The sequence below is a fragment of the Periplaneta americana genome, chromosome 5 (genome assembly GCF_040183065.1).
Source record: "Periplaneta americana isolate PAMFEO1 chromosome 5, P.americana_PAMFEO1_priV1, whole genome shotgun sequence".
NCBI lineage: Eukaryota > Metazoa > Arthropoda > Insecta > Blattodea > Blattidae > Periplaneta > Periplaneta americana.
Window position 1 is genome coordinate 172,990,869 of NC_091121.1, and position 22,325 is coordinate 173,013,193.

General features: G+C 34.7%; 1 long non-coding RNA gene across 1 annotated transcript; it reads left to right on the plus strand.

The window, feature by feature from the left end:
- The first annotated feature begins 5,825 nt into the window (after positions 1-5,825).
- On the plus strand, positions 5,826-18,628 carry LOC138700283 (uncharacterized). The gene is made up of 3 exons (XR_011332320.1): positions 5,826-5,959; positions 8,780-8,914; positions 14,606-18,628. It is a non-coding gene; the product is annotated as an uncharacterized lncRNA (long non-coding RNA).
- Positions 18,629-22,325: the final 3,697 nt, after the last annotated feature.

Consider the following 22,325-nt stretch of genomic DNA (forward strand, 5'->3'; position numbering starts at 1 on the left):
AAAAAAAACTGCATACTGAAGGATGCGCTGGAAGGAGTGATGAACGGGAGAAGAGTTCGGGGCAGAAGAAGATATCAGATGATAGACGACATTAAGATATATGGATCATATGCGGACATTAAGAGGAAGGCAGAAATTGCCACTATACTGAAGAAGAGTGGGTTATTTAATGTCACTTTTTTCATTATTTATCCCTTGTTACCGTATCATAAGCAGGGTAGGTTGGGGTAATTTGGATATAAAAAACAAACTTTTTTAAGTTTAGAGATTCATAGCCTGTTATTATATAATAAAATTGTCCAGTCACTTTTTATATGTTACCTCTATGTTGCTCTCTTTTTATCATAATAATAATCCTAAGTTTAAATAAACTCAATGTACACTATGGAAGTGGGAATTTGGGTATGATGTGTATTATTGAAGTACAACATGCTTTAAAGTCCTTATGAAATCAAATTCTCCCAACCATAGTTTAGTGTGTGTAACATAGAAGAGAATGTAGAGGTTAGGTAGGCATCTAAAAATTTTAATTAAACCTAACAAGATAAAAATTTCAGCCAATACTTAAGCTCTTGATAGGGCTTATTTTGTAAATTTAAAATATCTCCCATTAAAATCAGGGACAGAAAATATTTCAAATATTTGTCTTTCACCAATCCGTAATTTGCGTACATAGCATGATCTGGAACGAAAACTAAGTTACTTACCAATTAACCTAGAATTATACCCGAATTACCCCATGCTTGTAAATAAAATTATGTTACTAAATAACTATTAATGGCATGCTGCTAAATTTATTACAAACATGTTCTAAACATGTGTAATGTACACATGTATGAATTTTGGTTACTGTATCACAGCTGGTTACCCAACATTATTGCTTTGAATGTGATGGGTCATTTCATATACTGGTAAACAAGAAACGTTTTTTTACCAGACAGTATCAACGTGATCAGAACTAATTTTTAATTCTCCACGATATGCAATTATGAAGCGGACATGTGTTTGAATTGATTGTAAAGAAGGACAACACATAGCCAATATAAATAGAGGAGTAAGACAAGGGTGCCCATTGTCACCGTCACTTTTTAAAGTGTATATGGACGACATCGTGCTGAAGTGGCAGATGGATTTGAAAGTACATTTTAAAATAAAAGACATAAACTTAGATACGATACTTTTTGCCGATGATCAGGTTTTAATTCGTGCTTCTGAAGATAACCTACAAATGGCAATATTTAAATTAAACAAAATTAGCAAAGAAAATACTGTAGCTTAACTATATCGGCCACTAAAACAAAAGCATTAGCCTTTAGAAGATTAGAAACAATTAGAGCCAAAATCGTGTTGAATGGAAGAATAATAGAACACATTAATAATTTTAATTATCTGGGCTGCAATATCTCATATGCAAGAAAAGAAGATTTTACAAATAAAATAAACAAATTTAATTATTTCTGTGGCATAATAAAAATAACTTTAAAATACACTAGCAAAGAAACAAGGTTAAACTTTTATAAAGTTATGGCAGTCCCTATGTTGCTGTACGGTTCTGAATTCTGGACCCTTGCTAAATCCGAAGAAAAAAGAATCAAGGTGATAGAAATGAGATTTTTGAGGAGTATAGCAGGCTATACTCTCTTAGACAAGAAACGCAATGAAGACATCAGACTAGAACTGAATATATTCAATTTAATTGAAAAACTCATAGGATATAGGAATAAATGGAAGCAACACGTTGAAAGAATGACTCAAGACCGTATTCCTAAATTAATATTCGACTACAAACCAACTGGTAAACGAAACATAGGTAGACCCAGGAAAAGATGGTTTCAACAATTTTAAAATTTATATACTTCATGAGACCGGAACGAGCCAAATAAGGCTTAAACCATGTGGCTGATGATGATGATGACATGTGTTTGAAGATTAGGTAAAGTTTTATTCCACAAATTGTAACTTATATTCAAATTATCCCACTTACCCAAAATTACCCCGATCCCCCAAAACCAACTCTGAGTAGTTTCTGTAGTTTAAAATTATCGTAAATTAAAATATAATTGAAAATAATCAGACACTCTAGCATATTACTGTGAACTTATTGTCATTTTCTTTAGTTTATTTCCTGCTTTAATACCGGAATTAGAATATTCACTAAATTTCAGAGGAACTGAATTTGAAGGCTTCTAAGAGTTTCATTAATTATTGACATTAATGGAAGACAAGAGGAAGTGTTCCTCAACTCTCAACGCCAGCACTGAAGAGACACTGAAAACCAGGTTTCCTAAAATGCCACAAATCCATAGCAGTGAATGGACTATAGCACATTTCTCCCAATACAGAATTATTCGTCTTGACTACGCAGAGAAGTCCAATACCACAAAATTTAATAATACAGATCTCTGTCTCATTTTAACTCGACAAAAGTGACAGTAAAGTATGAAATAAAACATTCACAATAAAGTGAGACTGGCAGGTTGGGGAAGCCCAGAATGAAATCAAATAATGGCTATGTCAGACAGTATAAAATAGATTAATTCAGAGCACGGATAAATTTCTCTTCCTCAAAGTAGGATAAAATAAAATGCAGGACGAAAAGATCTCTGTAGTGTAGTTCACGAAACGATGCAAAGGAGGATATTGTACAACTTTACATATGTATAAACGGATGGTAGGATATTACTTTGTTTTTGGCAGTGCCTTGGTATATATATTTTTCCATTAATATGTTAATATGTTATATCTGTGAATTTCCATTACTTATGGAGACTTCTACTGGGTGTTCATTTTAAAGTGTGTCATGACGTCACTGTTGGTGAGTCAGAGATTTGAAGCGAGTTTCAGGTTATATGTCAGAGAAGTTGCCTATTAATCAAGGCGTTCAATCTGAACTTGAGAACGTGTACGGTATACCTTGAACGTCGTAGCAACAGATGGCGGTCTGTACGGTCTGTGTGCTACCATAACCTCTTTCGAACTGTGTTTTGCGCGGGCAAGTCGTACCCAGGGTATTTGTTATCATCGGTTGCGTACGGCAACATTCCACAACACAAATCAAATGCTCCGTGTCCATGTTGACCGTCGAAATTAATGTCAACAAATACGTAAGTAATAGTCTTAACCCTCTCCCCATTTCCCGACAGTAAGGAAAAAACTCACCTCAGTACAGGTTTCCAAACAGTTCACATTCCTGCCACTACCGGCGTTACCGTACGTATCGGTAAGTATTGTTCTGAATGAACGCCGTACTTGCCAGGCTACTTCTCTGGCACATAGGTAATACGCCTCTGCGGAAATGTAAGAAGATTGAATTCTCTAGGCTCATCGGCTAGCCACATGACGACATACAGCGAGCCATGACACACTTTGAACTAACACAAGAGTAAAAAGTACTGGACACTGTTGTAGCTTTGCTATGTTTTATGTGAATAAAAAAATCCTATAATTATATAAAAACGTTAAAGGGAGTGAAAAAAAAATTATTTGGACATGTGTTCAGAATTTTTTTTTTTTCAAATTTACGAACGAGTCAAGAAGAATTTTTAATAGCGCCATGTACTAATTTATTTATATTTGGATTCTTCGGGTCTCAAAAGCCACAGAATCAAATGTTTTTCAATTTATGAACAAAATTATGTAAAACTTGCTTTACATTTCTAATCACAATGTACGAGTATACGTATGTTTCAGTATATCAATTTATCACTATGGAGAATAAGGAGACCCTTGAATTAAATATTTACAGACAAAAAAATTAGCTTAATAAAATATTCATGGTCTCCTTCTTCTTCATAGTCACAAATTGATAAACTGAAGCATTTCTCTGTTTTACGTACATATGTATGTATGTATGTATGTATGTATGTATGTATGTATGTATGTATAAATGTATGTATGTATGTATGTATGTATAAATGTATACAGGGTGGAAGTGAAATAGCCTTGCAGATTTTCAGAGCAAATAGCTCATGATGTATGTAAGATAAAACTATAATAACATTGATGGAATGTTCAGGATTTCACTAATCAGGCATAAGATATAATTATACAAAACTTGTTCTTTCTCTGACACATATCGCCAAATGAGATGTACAGTACCGATAATAGATGTATCAGTGAGAACCTCAATACATTGGGATGATATATTTCAGGCACTTTAGAAAATAATAATAATAATAATAATAATAATAATAATAATAATAATAATAATAATAATAATAATAATAATACTTACTTACAAATGGCTTTTAAGGAACCCGAAGGTTCATTGCCGCCCTCACATAAGTCCGCCATCGGTCCCTATCCTGTGCAAGATTAATCCAGTAATAATGATAATATACAAGATTTGGATCTTCACAGACCTCTTTCCGAGCCCATTAAACAAAGTCGTCTATCCAACAGCTTCTATTCTCTTTTACCAGTTGGATGAGAATCCAACATAATTTTTCTGCAGCCTGGAATTTTTCAATCTTTCTTCATTGTCCGTCCAGTATGCTTTGTTTTCTTGAATATTTTCCGTCATTTTATATATTTACAGTTCATTTCTCATATCTTCAATTACTTATCGTCCAGTAAGGAATGTCCAGGGACTGAATGTAAAAACCTCATATCTGCCGATTCAGTTTTCCTTTCTTGGATTCTTCCCAAGTTACTCAAGATTCAGTTACATGTAATAAGATGGGAATCGTCATTGTTCTATAAAATTTTATTTGTGTTTCTTTCCTCGATTTAGGACCAAGCCTTCTTTTATTCTTCCACACATATGTTGAAATTTGTGAATTCTAATGGAAGTTGATTATAGTTATTAAAATGCTTAATACATTTCGTACAGAAGTTACTGAGCCATTCTGAGAAAAAAATATTTTTATGCTCAACCATGCCGAAATGTAGTAATTATACACCTGGTAATAGCCCTTTAATGGACCTCATTAAAGTATACCTATTCATTATAGTTCAGCTGTTCAGCCAATGAGGAATCACCATTGTACCATTATAAAACCGCAAGTATCGATTATTCTCGGATATGCAATTCGAAAGACAATTAGCGAAACGTCACGGAGGCTGGAAATCCAATACTGTCGCAGAAGGTTATGTTCTGTTAATATAATAATTAGCGTTAATTGTAAATAATATTCAAATAAATTCAATTTGTCATCTCGTTTTTCAATGTCTAAATCAATTTCGAGGTTATATCAATATTAATGTTCATGTTATTCTCTAGATTATATCAAGGTCAATGACATTCGTCCCTCGGAAAAAATCAATACTTTCGCGTCTGCGCACATCTCACAATTTAGAAGGTCAGTTCCGCTCTTCACTTAGATAACCATAACATGAATACTTATGAATAATTTCAAGTTAGAAATATGGTCGAGCATAAAAAGTCGTATGAAACTTGCCTATAATGGTAATTAAGACGCTCGTATGAAAATTATGAAACTCGCTTGCGCTTTTTTCATAAACAAACATACTCGCGTCTTAATTACTACCATTATAGGCCCGTTGCATAATGTACTAGTTTGCAGAAAGTGCAGCGAAACGCATGGGTATGGCTAGTTACAAATGATATTAATCACGTATTTCAATATATCCGTTACAATTTACATTGTAGACACATTGCTTTTACATCAAACTCTCCTCTACTCAAAAAGTCTTCATGTTAAAGTCGATGGCTCCTCTTTCCGCTGTATTCTGTATTTAGAGTAGGACAGAAGCTAAAGATATCCGAAGGAGCGACAATGACCTGGCAATGATGAGATATGTAGTTTTAAACCACCCGTCTACAGCTGATTGATAATACACTGACGTTTACACTTTTAGTCACCTCTTATCTCCCTGAAACATTCTGCTTGCAATGAATGAAGAAATAACATCATACCAGCAACAGCCACAAAAGAAGTCGTGACAATGTGTAAATATCTTTTGCAGTTGAGTGTCATCATTGGAATTTTACAGATAGGTAGGTTACACATGTAGCAGATACATAAATCTTAATCTATTTATATTCTCTTTAGTAGAAATGACTGGTCAGACATATGTAGCTACTAGTATGTTGCACACGACACATGCTGTTCTAGCTTATAAGGTGCAAAGTCAACGAGTTGATATTGCAAGTTCGGTGAAATAATAATCCAGGAAATGGGAATATCTCTAGTAATTCTGCTTCAAAACCGTACAATCTTCATTAAACTATGGTATTCACTTAACTTAAACCCTTACTTTCTCCGGTTTTAATAAATGGCGCTTGGCCCACTATGGCTCTGAAACCTTCAATTACAACTTTTGAAATGTACATTTCGTAAGAAAGGCTACAAATGATCAATATCTAAAAATAAATATTATTGTACGTATTCCTGGTCAGTTGTAAACCTTCTTTGAATTGGTGACGTTAATATCTTCATTTACCTTATGCACCTATGGTATCAGTGAATATCGAATATTCTTTTGTGCGAGATCGTGCGTATTTGCTTGGTTTCCGCACAGAACCAATACGCGGTAAGTGTGAAATACCACATTCAGTATTCCCAACGTAACACACATAACAATTTCCCTCTTCTTACCGCTTAAGCGCGACATTCATTTTACTGCTTTAGGCTTTTAACATATTATTTTTAGAGACGTTTAACATAGTAATAAATATAAATTGGAAACTTACCACTGCAGTTTCACCTAAATTGTACTGTTTATTATTGTTTTTAAATATTTGCAAAAATTAAGTAAACTCTACAACAACACAATAGTAATATACGTTACAAGAGCGGTATGTTGACGTTTTCATGTTCGAGGAAAAGATTGAAAAAGCGAAACGTAGTTGAGCTTTTTTAACTTCCGAGATCATGAAAACAAACATACCGCTCGTGTATCGTACATTATTTTGTGCGAAGATCGTTTATTACATACCTGAAAGACGAATTTCTAATTAGTTCCAATGAAATCTTCATGTTGGTTTCTGTTTAATGACGCCAACTTCGGAACACCAAAATATCTTTCTTGCTATAAAATGTTTTCTGTGTTTACTATACTCCAGCAGGCCGTGATATACGTCTGTCTTTTTTCCCCCAGTCTATAAATGCGAACTTAAAACAAACGCTAAGGTTATGTAATGATTTATTTTTCATTTTAATATTTTAACAATATTATTTATATAACATATTGCAGTAATAACATCGGCATCTGGAATCTTGTTGATTTTTTCACGGCTTCCTTAATGTTACTTGTATCAGGAATGCAATAAGTTTCGTGGAGTAGTAGGCTTTACTTAATTTTTGCAAATATTTAAAAACAATAATTAACAGTACAATTTAGGTGAAATTGCAGTGGTAAGTTTCCAATTTATAATTATTACTATGTTAAACGTCTCTAAAAATAATATGTTAAAAGCCTAAAGCAGTATAATGAATGTCGCGCTTAAGCGGTAAGAAGAGGGAAATTGTTATGTGTGTTACGTTGGGAATACTGAATGTGGTATTTCACACTTACCACGTATCGGTTCTGTGCGGAAAACAAGCAAATACACACGATCTCGCACAAAAGTTACTGCATTTGTAATGCAAGTAACATTAAGGAAGCCGTGAAAAAAAATCAACAAGATTCCAGATGCCGATGTTATTACTGCAATATGTTATATAAATAATATTGTTAAAATATTAAAATGAAAAATAAATCATTACATAACCTTACCGTTTGTTTTAAGTTCGCATTGGGGAAAAAAAAGATAGACGTATATCACGGCCTGCTGGAGTATAGTAAACATAGAAAATATTTTATAGGAAAAATGTTGAAGATAGATATATTTGTTTTCCAAAGTTGCCGTCATTGAACAGAAACCAAGATGGAGATTTCATTGCAACTAATTAGAAATTCCTCTTTCAGGTATGTAATAAACGATCTTCGCACAAAATAATGTACGATACACGAGCGGTATGTTTGTTTTCATGTTCTCGGAAATCAAAAAAGCTTAATTACGTTTCGCTTTTTCAGTCTTTTCCTCGAACATGAAAACGTCAACATACCGCTCTTGTAACGCATATTACTATTTCTGCACATAAGATGGTTTCAAGCAGCAAGAGTCATAGCTTAGATCCCACTCACGAATGATTCTTATAATTCGTTGGCATGCCAATTACAGCAGACAGCACGATCAGGAATGAAAGTATTAAACAAAAAGAAATGTTAATTATCTCACTGTCGTGTTAACATTTGAAGTTCAATTTTTTATATGTATTTTTAGTCATGAAAATAATTGATCAAAGGTTTATTCAATGCTTATTTGATTCCTCAGTTCCCATTCTCTTATCAAAAGTGTCTATTTTGTTTTATAAATGTCTCGTTCGTTACCATAAGTGACTGCTTTATCTTTCTATGTGCCCATTTTGCCGCCTAAATCACACAGTTTTAATGCCTGAACATCCGAGGTCTACTGATAAATGAAGGGTTCAGAGCCATAGCGGGCCAAGCGCCATTTATTAAAAACGGAGAAAGCAAGGGTTAAAGTTAAGTAAATATCATAATTAATGAAGACTGACATGTCATTTAATTTTAATGTGCATACTTTTTCTTACTTGCTATACGTTTCATTAAATTATGGTAATCACTTAATTTTAACTCTTGTTTTCTCCGTTTTTTAATAAATGGTGTTTGGCCCACTATAGCTCTGAACCCTTCAAATAACATGATGTTAGTAACTATACGTGACTGCGGATTTTGAAATAATTCCAGTTCATTATTTAGGCATAACTAATGACAAAATATGTGTCCTTATACAAATTTTTGTTTCAAGGGTTAACGTTGGATTGCTACAAGTGTCCTGTCAAAATGAGGGACGTCTTTCACTGCGCAGACCCTTTCGTAAACGTTTTCTTCCAAATACCTTGTGCGCCAGATGAAGATGTCTGCCTTAAAATTTCAGCCAGAGGTGAGTATACCTTATGGCCGAGTGCACCAGTCTCGGTTAGGAACGTTTAAGTAACAGATGTTAGTTAACCACGCATTATGTTGTATTACTGTGGTACCAAGCTCGGTTACGAGTTAAACCACGCTAACCATGAGAATTTACTAACCAGTAGTGTGCGAGTGATTAAGTATGAATGAATGAAATGCATTTATTTACACATAATAGCTGTGGCTGGGAGGAAAAAGGTCTTAAGTAAATTTTTTGTGAAAATGAGCGTTTTGTATATTCTGAAAGCGGAAACAATTCTCTACAATCTGGTAAAGCGGTTAAAGTCAAATAAGACTCCTGACTGGATTTATAGAGCGTTACCAAATGTCCTAAGTACTTTTTGAATCGAGCACACACAGAATAAAGGACTTAAGAATATTTAATACTTCATTCCTTACAAACCGTCACAACGTTTACTTTCCATGCTTTCCTATTTAAAATGTCTAACTTGCATTTTAGCCATTTTATCACATACTGATGTCCTTTCTTTTTTAAAATTTAAGCACCAGGGTAAACAGTCCTATAATTGTTTAAGACCCATTCTGCATTCCTAATAATTTACATTTCTCATTTATTTTGACATGAAAAAGGTCTTATGTTTAAATTGTCCCTTCTACTCAGTTTGGGTTCTAGTCTTAAAAGGGCTTAAGTACGGCTATTTTTTTAAATACTCAACAAAATTGTTACATGAGAAACATTACCTATTTTAGAAGAAATATAAACAAATAATATCCAGGAAAAACCTCTTAATTAAAAAACTCTATAATTGACACCAATTTCAATCTTTCTACTGCTCTCCTGAAAAGTATAAAATTTGTACTTAAGACCTTTTTCCTCCCGGCCACCTTCGCACGAATATGTACGGCCATTCGTGCTATAACTATGCACAGTTCGAATCTTCAAAGAATATTACTACTAATAAAATAATAAAACAATAATAATTATTATTATCATAATTATTATTATCACAATTACACCTAATCCAATTTGATACAAAGTTCCACAAATATAATAAAAATAATATAAATGTAAGACATGAAAAAAAAAACACGGCCGCGGTTAAGCAGCTGACTGTGGCAGTGAATCCAAGATGATGTATGATGATTGGGACTTTTTCCAATAATGTGTTTCTTGATATGATACAGGCCTTCTCTAATGCCACGTGACAGGAAACTGTGACTACAGCAATGGTATGTAGTACGAGAGAGTTTCCTGACCAGGTATGAGTGATTGGATGTTGGAAAGAGATAATAATAATAATAATAATAATAATAATAATAATAATAATAATAATAATAATAATAAATATCTGCGTCAGATAATAGCATTTGGAGGCATCGAAGATGATTTATTAAAGGATGCAATATTAAATAATGTTCACAGAAGAAAGAACATTCAGGAATGAGACCTCACAAAGCCTAGTTTTAATTTAAATCAATTAAGTCATTACAATGTTGATATTATAGTATAATATATTTGAAGTTATGTTCACACGAACTCCAACTTACGACTATGCTTATAACACAGATCACATATAGATTGCTCGTTCCTGTGTTAAAATCGTTTGCACTTTGAAGAGAACAACCGCCAGGATCGCCACCCGTCCGCCGTAAACGAACACGAGATGGCAGTACAGTCGCTAATGCAATTCAAATGGAAGTTATGACGTGACTCCTTATGTAACAACTAGATGGCAGCATAGTAAACCTGACAAAAGTTGTTAACTTCAAAACTGATATCGCGGAGCTTATAGACTTATAGTCAGGATCGCTAAATTAGTGACCTTTAGTTGTTTTTCGGAGACAATTTCTTTTAACTTTTCTATTGCTTAAATAGGTATTTAGAGATTTTTCAGGATTTTCTAGTGAAAAAAAATTCACCCATTGATATGATAAAGAATTTAGACACTTCCGAACTACGATTATGAGACTTTTCCTACACTTCCTCTTTAAAGATTCATAGCCTGTTTTAAAATTATTATCGGTTTTTTTCTGTACTTAACACCTGAGGAATAAACAGACACAAATTATAACATAAAAACTTTCGCTACATCACGTATAAAGCATAGGAAGAAATTGTACTTATTTTGAATTAACTTAACCGGCATATCGCAAAATTCAAGCGACGTTTTCTTCCAGCAATCTTCTTTCTGTTTCATTGTCACGCCATCAGCTTACTTAATTTATATTATTTTTATAGTATTTCTAAACAATATCGAGTATTTTATCGGTAAAATCAAAGCCTCTAGTAAGATTACTGTTGAAAAATTCGTAGTGATCCTTATGGCGGACAAGGACCCAGTTGTGGGTATCCTCGGGGTTCTCCCGTTTCCCCATAACAACCATCAACATCATTTCATTCCATTTCCAGTGCACTATCATTCCACAGCACTCGCCGAACATCGGCTGACGGCGGGATGAGGGGTTTAGCCTGGGAACAGTGGGATTGTCTTCTCGAAAATTTAAATGCTCAGCAAACCTTAGCATAGTCAGTCAGTGTGGATTGGGATTCTGACGTAGCGCTAGAGTCCGCCTCTCTTTTCAGAGTAATAATAATAATAATAATAATAATAATAATGATAATGATGATAATAATAATAATAATAATGATAATGATGATAATAATAATAATAATAATAATAATAATAATAATAATAATAATAATAATAACAATTTGCCACAGTTTTGGGAATAACTGTTGTCCACAAAACTCAACTATGAAACAGAACACTTGAACAAGACTTTCAACTAAGTGTACCATTTCCACACTGCCACATACAGTAAGTGTTCATAATACTGAGTGTAAAGAAATTAGTTGAATGTAATCGATTTTAAGAAAATTCAAGTTATTCTACTTCTTGCGTCTTCTACTATTGTTTCTAACAGGAAACTTCGAGATAAAGTTTGTATATAACACACTGGACTTGAACACCGCATTCTCATTTCTATTAGCACAGTCTTTTTTTTCTTCTTATCGTTTGTGATAAGCTCACATTTTTGACAGCTGATAAGCTAAACAGGGAGCCTAAAAAGTTACGGAGAATACACTTCGTATTTAACACAATCTGTGGTCGAAATCGAATATATTTTTACAATAATTCTGTGATTCAATACAAAAACTCTGCAACCCTCTAAGAGTTACATAGAAACTAGAAATACTGATCAACTAAATGTACCATTTGTCAGGTGGCAAAAGACACAATCTAGCTATGTAATTACAGCAATAAAAGTATATAGTAAGATACCTACAAATTTAAAGGCACAAAATTAAAGACAATTAAAATTTCAGACTAAGAGATAGCTACAAAATAATCCTTTTTACAATATGAATTATTTTTTTAATGATGTAGTATTTTAGTTGAATTTTATTATTATTTAGTTTTAATCTTTTTTAATGTTGACACATTGTCTTTATATTATTAAATTGACGACGACCCTTATACTATTGTACCTTCAGGCAAATAAAGAATATGAATACGAACATATTAGGCTCATTAATATCGATCTAAACCTTTTATTTATTACACCTCTTTTGTGCATATCGGAGATAGAAGAGAGGTGACGACATGCTGAATTATCATTAGGTACAATGTTAACTACCTATTTTCTTTTAACTTTGATTTTCTCAGAACAAGGTATGTGAGTGTTACAGGATTCTTACACTGAACGACTAAATTATTAGTGTAAATAGTGCACAAATTTAGTAAGAGTAGCTTAAGCAGTGAGATTTTATTGAGAACAAAGGATATAAACCGAATTTTGTCAATATCATTAGGAACAATCATATCATTTCGAAAAACTAATTGCGTTTACGTACATCAATTTTTCGCTGTTAACGATGTAAGACATCTATTCTTCAATTTGTGGTAGTCTTTAGATAAATGTCTTCCGAATATGGTTTATTTATTTCATTTCTTTAATATTCTATTAACTATAAGCTTTTTAAATACATTACAGAAGGGAAAATATAAACCGCAGGCAGGCAAGAAAGCAACACTATCACGATTATTCAGTGTTCCCATACTATTCTACATAATAGCATTTAAAGTTGAACTCCGGATATACATGTGAAATGTTGTGTGGGAAAATACGGTGTTGTGGTAGGTTACCTCCTTCCTCCTGTCAAAATTTTACCGTAAAGAACTACTTCAACTTAAAACTTTCTCACGAGACCAAATCGGACGAATATGTCATAGAGCGAAAAACTGTAGGAATTTCTGCAGTTTGCGCCGGCATCCAAGTCATCTGATAGGTCTAGTATGACGATATTATTATTATTATTATTATTATTATTATTATTATTATTATTATTATTATTATTATTATTATTATTACTATTATTATTGCACTACTCCGCCGATTTATAGGAATGTGTTTGATTATAAAGAAATCATAGAAGTGTACAACGTGGTCTGTTGTGACGAGAATCCAAGCCCCCGCATATCGGTAAGACATTACTGTATGTCACAATACGTTCACGTCTAAGTATTTTTAACGACATAAATATTATTCAACGTCTTGAAAAAGGCGCAAATATTAAGGATATTGCTGGAGTGTTTAAGGTAATATTTATTTAATAATTTTATTTATTTATTATTTATTTACTTATTTGTCTATTTATTCATGTATTCGTTCGTTCATTCACTCATAAACTCACTCATTTATTGATTTATTTACTTATGTATTTGTTTCTTTATTCACTTATTTATTTAATAACTTATTTGGGTATTTTTTAATTTAGTTATGTATTAAGTGTTTATTTAATTATTCATTATTTTTTTTAATTATTTATTTATTTGTCTATTTATTCATGTATTCGTTCGTTCATTCACGCATAAACTCATTATTCACTCATTTATTTATTTACTTATGTATTATTTCTTTATTCACTTATTTATTTATTAACTTATTTGGGTACTTATTTATTTAGTTATGTATTTAAGTGTTATTTGCTTATTACTTAATTTTTTACTTATTTATTTATTTGTCTATTTATTCATGTATTCATAAACACATTCATTCATTCATTCATTCATTCATTCATTCATTCATTCATTCATTCACTCATTTATTTATTTACTTATGTATTTGTTTCTTTATTCACTTATTTATTTATTAACTTATTTGGGTATTTATTTAGTTAGTTATGTACTTAAGTGTTTATTTACTTATTCATTATTTATTTATTTATTTATTTATTATTGTATTTTATATATAGATAGATATATTCTAGGAAATAAAACTAATTTGTATTAACGTTTTATCAGATCCACTTTTTATAATGAACTACCAACTCTTAAATATCCATTCCGGTATGATCGATGTTTTCCTGCCCATAACATTCCTTGACTTTCATGCTCTACCGCTTGCCGATGGCAGGGGACTTGCTCTGCATGTTATATCTAAGTAGATGCACATTGACTTTGTTCTTTATCGACGGTGCATGTATTAAAATCTTACAGCAATGGGCAATGGGTGAAAATAAAGTTAATGGAAATTAATTTGGGATTTTAATGGAATGAATTGGGTGCAAGAGAACAACTTAAGAAATTTCAGAGATAGGCTATTTCGCATTCTTTGCCTCTGTCACCCTGGCAATAAAGTCTTTAACATTATACTTGAGCGCAAATGGTAACTTACGCATGTGGTAATGGTTTCTCAACAGGGCTTGGAGGCAGTCACATAGAGGAACGCGGATGTGCAAAAAGAAGTTCAGTTGATACCATATGCAACAATATCAAACAAAACTTGGTGTCCGATGACGTCACTTGTATAACTTGTGACGGAAACCTCTGCAATGATTCGTTCAGTAATAAAAGAACTACAAAGACGCAAATGTTCCTGTTATGCACGATTCTGCTAATGGCATTTCTACATATTCTACAACTATAAGTTACATCGGATGATCCGAAAATAATTATCTTGAATTATTTAAACTAGTGACAATGTGCCTTACAACGTTGCATCTAATTTCATCTACATCAGTGAAGCTGTTACAATCGTGCTTTTCCATTTACACTACCTGATCAAAAGTACTGGGACACTTGACCAAAATCATACTCAGACTCTTCTCTCGACACACTGTCAGGTAATGGACTTTGATATGGAGTTGGGTCCACGCTTTGCCTTTATGACAGCAGTAATTCTAGTAGCAAGACCTTCCAGAAGGTGTCTGAACGTCTGTGGAGAAATGATAGAGTTGTAACCAGACCAGGTAATGATGTGGGACTTTGAAGTCTGGAGTGAAGTCTATGTTCTAATTCATCCAAGATTTGCAGCGGGACCCTGCGCCGGACAGTTCATCTCCTGAACTTCATTATCTTGAGGGTGGATGCGTCGTGATTGTGGCCCCACGTTGGGGGCCATTTGAGGGTGGATGCGTCGTGATTGAGGTTGGTCCTCAATCGATGACGATGCTACTGATGCCCCTCCACTCGCACCAGCCAGTAGGTCCACGGCTGCCAGCACTCGTCTGTCGAGAAGCGCGAATAGGGTCGGCAAATTTACTATTGTTTTAAGTAGTGGGCGCCAGCCCACCCTATTTCGACGCTCGGTGTAGCATGAGATCCATTCAGGGTAGCCGAGGTACAGTTGTGGTGTAGGATGATGTCGGGAATAATACCAAGCCGACTACTTAGAGAAAAGGCAGTGTTGATTTCGAAACTATAAGTTTATTGGCGTGTTCAACTAATAAACCCTTGAGAATGTATTTCCGGCTGAACTTGTAATTTAATAGTTGATCGTACTTCTATATCAACTCTATGACAGCGCTGAATATGCTCTATTCAGTACTATAAACTCGATCCTCTGTTCTATACTCTATACTCGAAGCTCCTGTCCGGTCACTCCGCTCTCTCTCTCTCTCTCTCTCTATCCGAACGGCTCCCGATGGTAATGTTGATGTGTGGCCTCGTCGATGATAAAGTTCTGTCTGTCGTGTCTTCACCGAAAGAACGACTCGTATGGAGTGCCGTCGACACGAAAAAGCTCCTATCCGCGCCTCGTCACCATTATTTATTAAAACCTATCCTACGCTAAAACTAATTATCCTATTGGCTAACAACTACGTCATTTAACCGACCTAAAATCTATTTTCTATTGGTCCAAAGTGACCTCATATGCTGAACCGAGATCTCTTCTCATTGGTCACGAGATACGTCATCTGTAAATATAGACTTGGACTTCCCACAACATCAAATTAGTTAGTAGATTTTTCGACAATACCCGTTCTTTTGGAAAACCCCGAGCTTTGCAATTGCTTTCCCACGAGTCTTGTCCAATTTGCGGATTCTACGCCTGAATGCGCATCTATATGAACCCCGCACAAGGTGGCCGTAAATCTACCCGATGCCGCCAAATGACTCAGTAAGACGAAACACCTGCGTGGGAAACTAATTCTGACAAAGTCGCTAAAACATCCCCGCGAAGTCATGTAATTAAAATACGGTGATATCAACCTCGCTATAAAATCAGTCTCCCCGTCTCCTAATTACTGCTTCAATCTCCAAACCATCTCCTTACAGACCGCGCTCTATGGCATTGCGCATTGTCATGTTAGTACGAATAGTGAAACTGATCTTTTATGGTAGGCAGTAAATAGCCAGTCAAAATGTCTTCATAACTTCCGGTGTTCAGATTCCATTCAGTTTTAAAAGCGGACCAAACTTCAAGTTTCTCCTTAAAATAGCAATGTTATAAATCAAAAGACGAAAGGGGCGGTCGGATGGCTCAGTTGGTAGAACTGACTATGGACTGGAAGGTCTCTGGTTCAATCCTGGGTGGTGATAGGATTTTTCAAGTGGCCGAAACTTCCACATGTTCCACTCAGCCTCCTGTCGAGCCCTTTCTGGCGATAAAAGGCTAGCGCAGCGTCATGCCTATCACACTATTCTCATTCTTGTAAAGGTCATGAAAGCATAAAGTGTCTCCATAGTGTATAGATGTGATATCTTTCTTTACTTTATTTCAGATATAAAATGATCATGCTCAAAATTGCAGGATATTCCAAGAAAAAAATTCCCAATTCGTTCGTAAATCCTGAAGGTTGTTGTAACACAGCTATACTCAATGATTGTTTCGCGTGATGAAAATGTAATGCAAATTTAGTCACGACTAGTTTCTTAGCTTTTAAAATCATTCTAAGATTAACGAGTAATTATTTTCTTTTCACAATAGACTCTATACAGAGTGTTCCAAAAGTCTCCATACGTAGGGAAAATAAGTTCAAAATAGAAATGTCACATAATTTGCTAAATATGACGGCCTTCTAAAGTCAGGCACAGATCATGAATGTGTTCCAACCTGTTCCGATGCAAAAGCTGCAATATGTCCGTCGTCACATGACAGGCATCTACGATAGGGGCTTCCAGATGAAGGGTGTCAATTTTGAGCGATTTTATGGTATACAGCGCATTCCATAGGTGGAAACTGGTATTACGGAACTTTCGAATCACAGAAGAACGAATTAAAAATGAAAATGTTCGTGTAAGGTAACGTTGAACATTTGCTACATTGATTAGAAATCACAAATGTTCAGCTATTAAAACTAATTTTTTTCGTTAATGATGTGTCGTGACATTCCCTGTTTCTTCCCGATCCCAGACCTGCAACTTAAGGTGACCCCAAATGTAAAAATCAAGGTGTGTGAGATCTGGGGAGGCGGTTGGTCGTATTGAGTACACTATGCGACATTTTTATTTTCAACTTACATTTCCTATGTATGGAGACTTTTGGGACACTTTGTAGAGTGCAGTAACTTCTTTTGGTATAAATGAAATATTTGTTATCATGCGCTTTTATAAACTATATAGCCACGTGTGATATGGTAAATATGGGGAAAATAACCAATTGTAAAGAACGCAAGATAAGATGGTAAAAGAATCATTAAAGTACTTCAGAAATTCTAGAAAGGTCCAGTTGATATGGAAGCAGAGATAAGATGGTAGCTGGAAAACAAAAGAGAACATAGAAGTCGGAGAAAATTATTTTTGGATCAGAAACCAACAAAAGAACATTGAGAAGTGGTTCAGAGTAATATCTCCTCGTGACATAGTTATAGCTAAACGGTATTTCTAAGTAACCGGATCCTGATATACAAATATGACGCTTCTCCATGTCAGAATAGGGCATTATGAACATGAAAATTGTAACTATAGGAATATGCACAGCATAAGATGCCTGAATAAAAGTAATTTAACACACAGGGGCCTAAAATACCATGAATTATGTCAAAGAAATTATGTCTTCAGAATTCGAGTTTTAAGGTAGAAGCCCTGGTCACATATAACAGACTGATCGGCCTAATGGACTTTTAAGGCAACCACTTTTATCAGTTTCACTATGGTGACATCTATAGACTGCAAAAGAAGTCACGTTATAACCTTTGTGGAACTGCATGGATGAATCTGCACTTTCATCTAGCGGCCTTTACCAAAAATGTATCTTCGACGCTGGAGGCTCTGGTGGTTGTTTCCATCTTATGTTGCTATTTCATAACATGGCAATGGGCAACCTGATATATATGTGATCAGGGGTAGAAGTAAATGTATATGAAACGAAACAAATCAAATTCAAATTATTATAGGTGTTACTACTTCTTTGTATATTGTTTCATTATAATTTCTTGTATTATGATAAGTAAAATAAACGAGATTTTATATTTTTCTACAAAATGTTCTTAATCTATGTATATTAAAGTAAATCATATAATTTAAGTTTAATTATTTTGTACACTAAGCACGGAAATATCATATATATATATATATATATATATATATATATATATATATATATATATATATATATATTTCGTTACATCACAATAATATGATATCCGTAAGTAATCACTTAGTAATTCAAGACGGCGCTCATCCCGTCGGATCACGGCCACTTAATCACTAGTAATGGATGCACCTCTGTACACAGTGCGTTGGACATTGTGCCACTGTCACAGTACATGAGGGTAGGTCACCAAAGGGAAAACTGAGAGATAGAACTTAAACTGAGGGGATTCGATCCGGCATCGGTACTGGAATCCGGTGCGGCTTAGTGGATAAAGCCTCAGCACGTAGAGCTGAAAACCCGGGTTCGAGTCCCGGTGCCGGAGAGAATTTTTCTGTTCTATCCATCATCTGAAATAAATCGTTTACATGTGTCGCTCTTTCCCTGAGACAAAAAAGTTGTATTTGTCATGGTGTCTGCAGATAATCAGCTGAAGAAGCCACACGCGCACACATTACAGTGTGTTTCTGAGATGGTGTTACAAAATTTCAATGATGATGACGAAGGGCACATGTATCAATTTGAGATAAGGAACCCTGGTCCGGAAATGACTGAGTTGAAAGTTATAAGGAAAAATAGTTGTGTGGAAATGGAATTGTAATTTTGCACCACGTGCACTCCTTCCCTTATCCTTTGGAACAGTCGTGCCGGATGTCTCCTACGTGGGTACTTGCCCGGATACAATCTGTGAGCTTGTCTACTGTTCCCAATGGCTCATCCGTATTCGAAAATCAGGTCTGCTTATTCCGCTCTCGTGCACTCCTCCATTTCACTATAACTGATCGACTGGACACTGCAACTTGTACACATACACTGCTGTCTACAGACGTGCATATCAGGACCGACCATGTCCGTTACACATTACGCTATTTGCATTGCTTTAGCGTAGTTTCCTGTCCCCACCCCTCAGACAGCGCACTGAATGGAATACTGTAAGTAGACAACGTAAGCAACGTCAGATGAATACAGTATGTGTAAGATGTACAGATAAATACACATAAATAAGGTGTACAGAGGAATAAAATTATTTCATTTCCACAGAACTATTTTTGCTTGTAATTTTCGACTCGGTCATTTCCGGACCAGGATTCCTTATCTCAAATTGATATATGTGCCCTTCGTCATCATCCCTGAAAGTTTGTAACACCACCTCGAACACACCCTGTATAACATGTACTACCAACTCAACCATACAAATAATTATTTATTGAAAAGACAGATGTCCAGGACATCTGACCTTTTAACAAAATGCCAAGACAATGACAGAATTTTAAACTTATTTATAACTGAGATATTGCTGTCCTTTTAACATTGGAATCGTGCATCTATTATTCTAGATTCATAATCGATGAAAAAGTAAAAAACACAAAAAAATGTGACAGTTGCCCTTTTAACAAATGCCTATTCATTTACTTTCAAAACTTAGTGGAACTGGAAGGTAATAAATTATCAACACACGCAAATTGTTCCTAATAAATCATGATTAATAATGAAATGTTGAATATTAATTATGTGTAGTGTTGTCTGTCTCTCTCAGTCTCAAGTGACACGATGGTAAACAAATCAGGTTAGGTTTTGTCTGGCAAGCGAAATTTGAGAACCACTCAAGCATGATAAGCAACGTACAGTCTATTGGGTGAAGACACGAGGTTCTCAGATCTGTCAGAGACAGGTTTGCCTCTCCTCAGGGGTTTCCAGAAACGTGCGCATTGTAGACTTTTGAGTAAAGGACAGTCCCCATTGCGTTGATTCTCGTGAACGCACCAACTATTCTAGAGAAGGAACGTCTGAAAGAAACCGATAGCGAATGCAGGTGAGTGATATACTAACTCTCTCTTGAAAATTCTGTACAAGTTTCATAATTCTGTCTTCACCTTTGATCATTTTTTTTTTATTGCTAGAGTAACATTCCTTTCACTTACTTACTTACTGGCTTTCAAGGAACCCGGAGGTTCATTGCCGCCCTCACATAAGCCCGCCATTGGTCCCTATCCTGAGCAAGATTAATCCAGTCTCTATTATCATATCCAACCTCCCTCAAATCCATTTTAATATTACCCTCCCTTCTACGTCTGGATCTCCCCAAAGTTCTTTTTCCATCTGGCCTCCCAACTAACACTCTATATGCATTTCTGAATTCCCCCATACGTGCCCTGCCCAACTCAAACGTCTGGATTTAATGTTCCTAATTATGTCAGGTGAAGAATACAATGCGTCCAGTTCTGTGTTGTGTAACTTTCTCCATTCTCCTGTAACTTCATCCCTCTTACCCCCAAATGTTTTCCTAATCACCTTATTCTCAAACACCCTTAACCTATGTTCCTCTCTCAAAGTGAGAGTCCAAGTTTCACAGCCATAAAGAACAACAGATAATATAACCGTTTTATAAATTTTAACTTTCAGATTTTTTGACAGCATACTGGATGATAAAAGCTTCTCAACCGAATAATAACAGGCATTTCCCATATTTATTCTATGTTTAATTTCCTCCCGAGTATCATTTATATTTGTTACTGCTGCTCCCAGGCATTTTAACTTCTCCACCTCTTCAAAAGATAAATTTCCAATTTGTATATTTCCATTTCGTACAATATTCTCGTCATGAGGCATAATCATATACTTTGTCTTTACGGGATTTACTTCCAAACATATATCTTTACTTGCTTCAAGTAAAATACCCGTGTTTTTTCTAATCGTTTGTGGATTTTCTCCTAACATATTCACGTCATCCGCATAGACAAGCAGCTGATGTAACCCGTTCAATTCCAAACCCTCTCTGTTATCCTGGACTTTCCTAATGGCATACTCTAGAGCAAAGTTAAGAAGTAAAGATAATAATGCATCTCCTTGCTTTAGCCACAGTGAATTGGAAACGCATTCATTTTACCCTATCGCAAAATACTCCGTAAGAGAATAGGGCGAGATTTCAATACACTAATAAGGTGAGCTGTTTATGGTTACACAGTAAAGCGTTGCGTGTTCAAGGATCATTTATTTTAATGCACAAGTTTTCCTTGGCGAAATATTGAATTTCTAGTGGCGTGCTTTAAACTTGTACTTCTACATAATAACTTATAGAAATTTAGCATTGCGGACCCTCTTGGAAAATTTTATTTACGATTGCATCAAATGAAGAAAATTACAAGACCTAATGAAAACTATACATTGTATTTTATTGTATCGTACCGTATCATATCGTATTATGTTATGTTTTATGTTATGTTACGTTTAAAGACATTTTCTTAGTCCAACAACATTGGAATGAGTATAAGAGTGCACGGGATATACATTACGTCACGTGTCCTTCAGTAGATACTCTGCTCACAAACACAAGTAATGCACACTACATGGTAACTCTACAACAGATTTATTACTCCTAAACAAGTACAGTATATTTCAGTTTAGTAATGTTTATGAAGTTAAATTTACAACAAAGTTTACTGTAATATAGGTACAGGGACATCATTTTATTTTTACTAACATTTTAATATTAACTTGGCTATACTTTTAGAGAACCGGAAACACCGTTCGCTAACCCCTTCCACGACTGGAGTTCGATGATACTGGAGTAAAACACAAACAAATCAATTTACTAGGTATAGGAG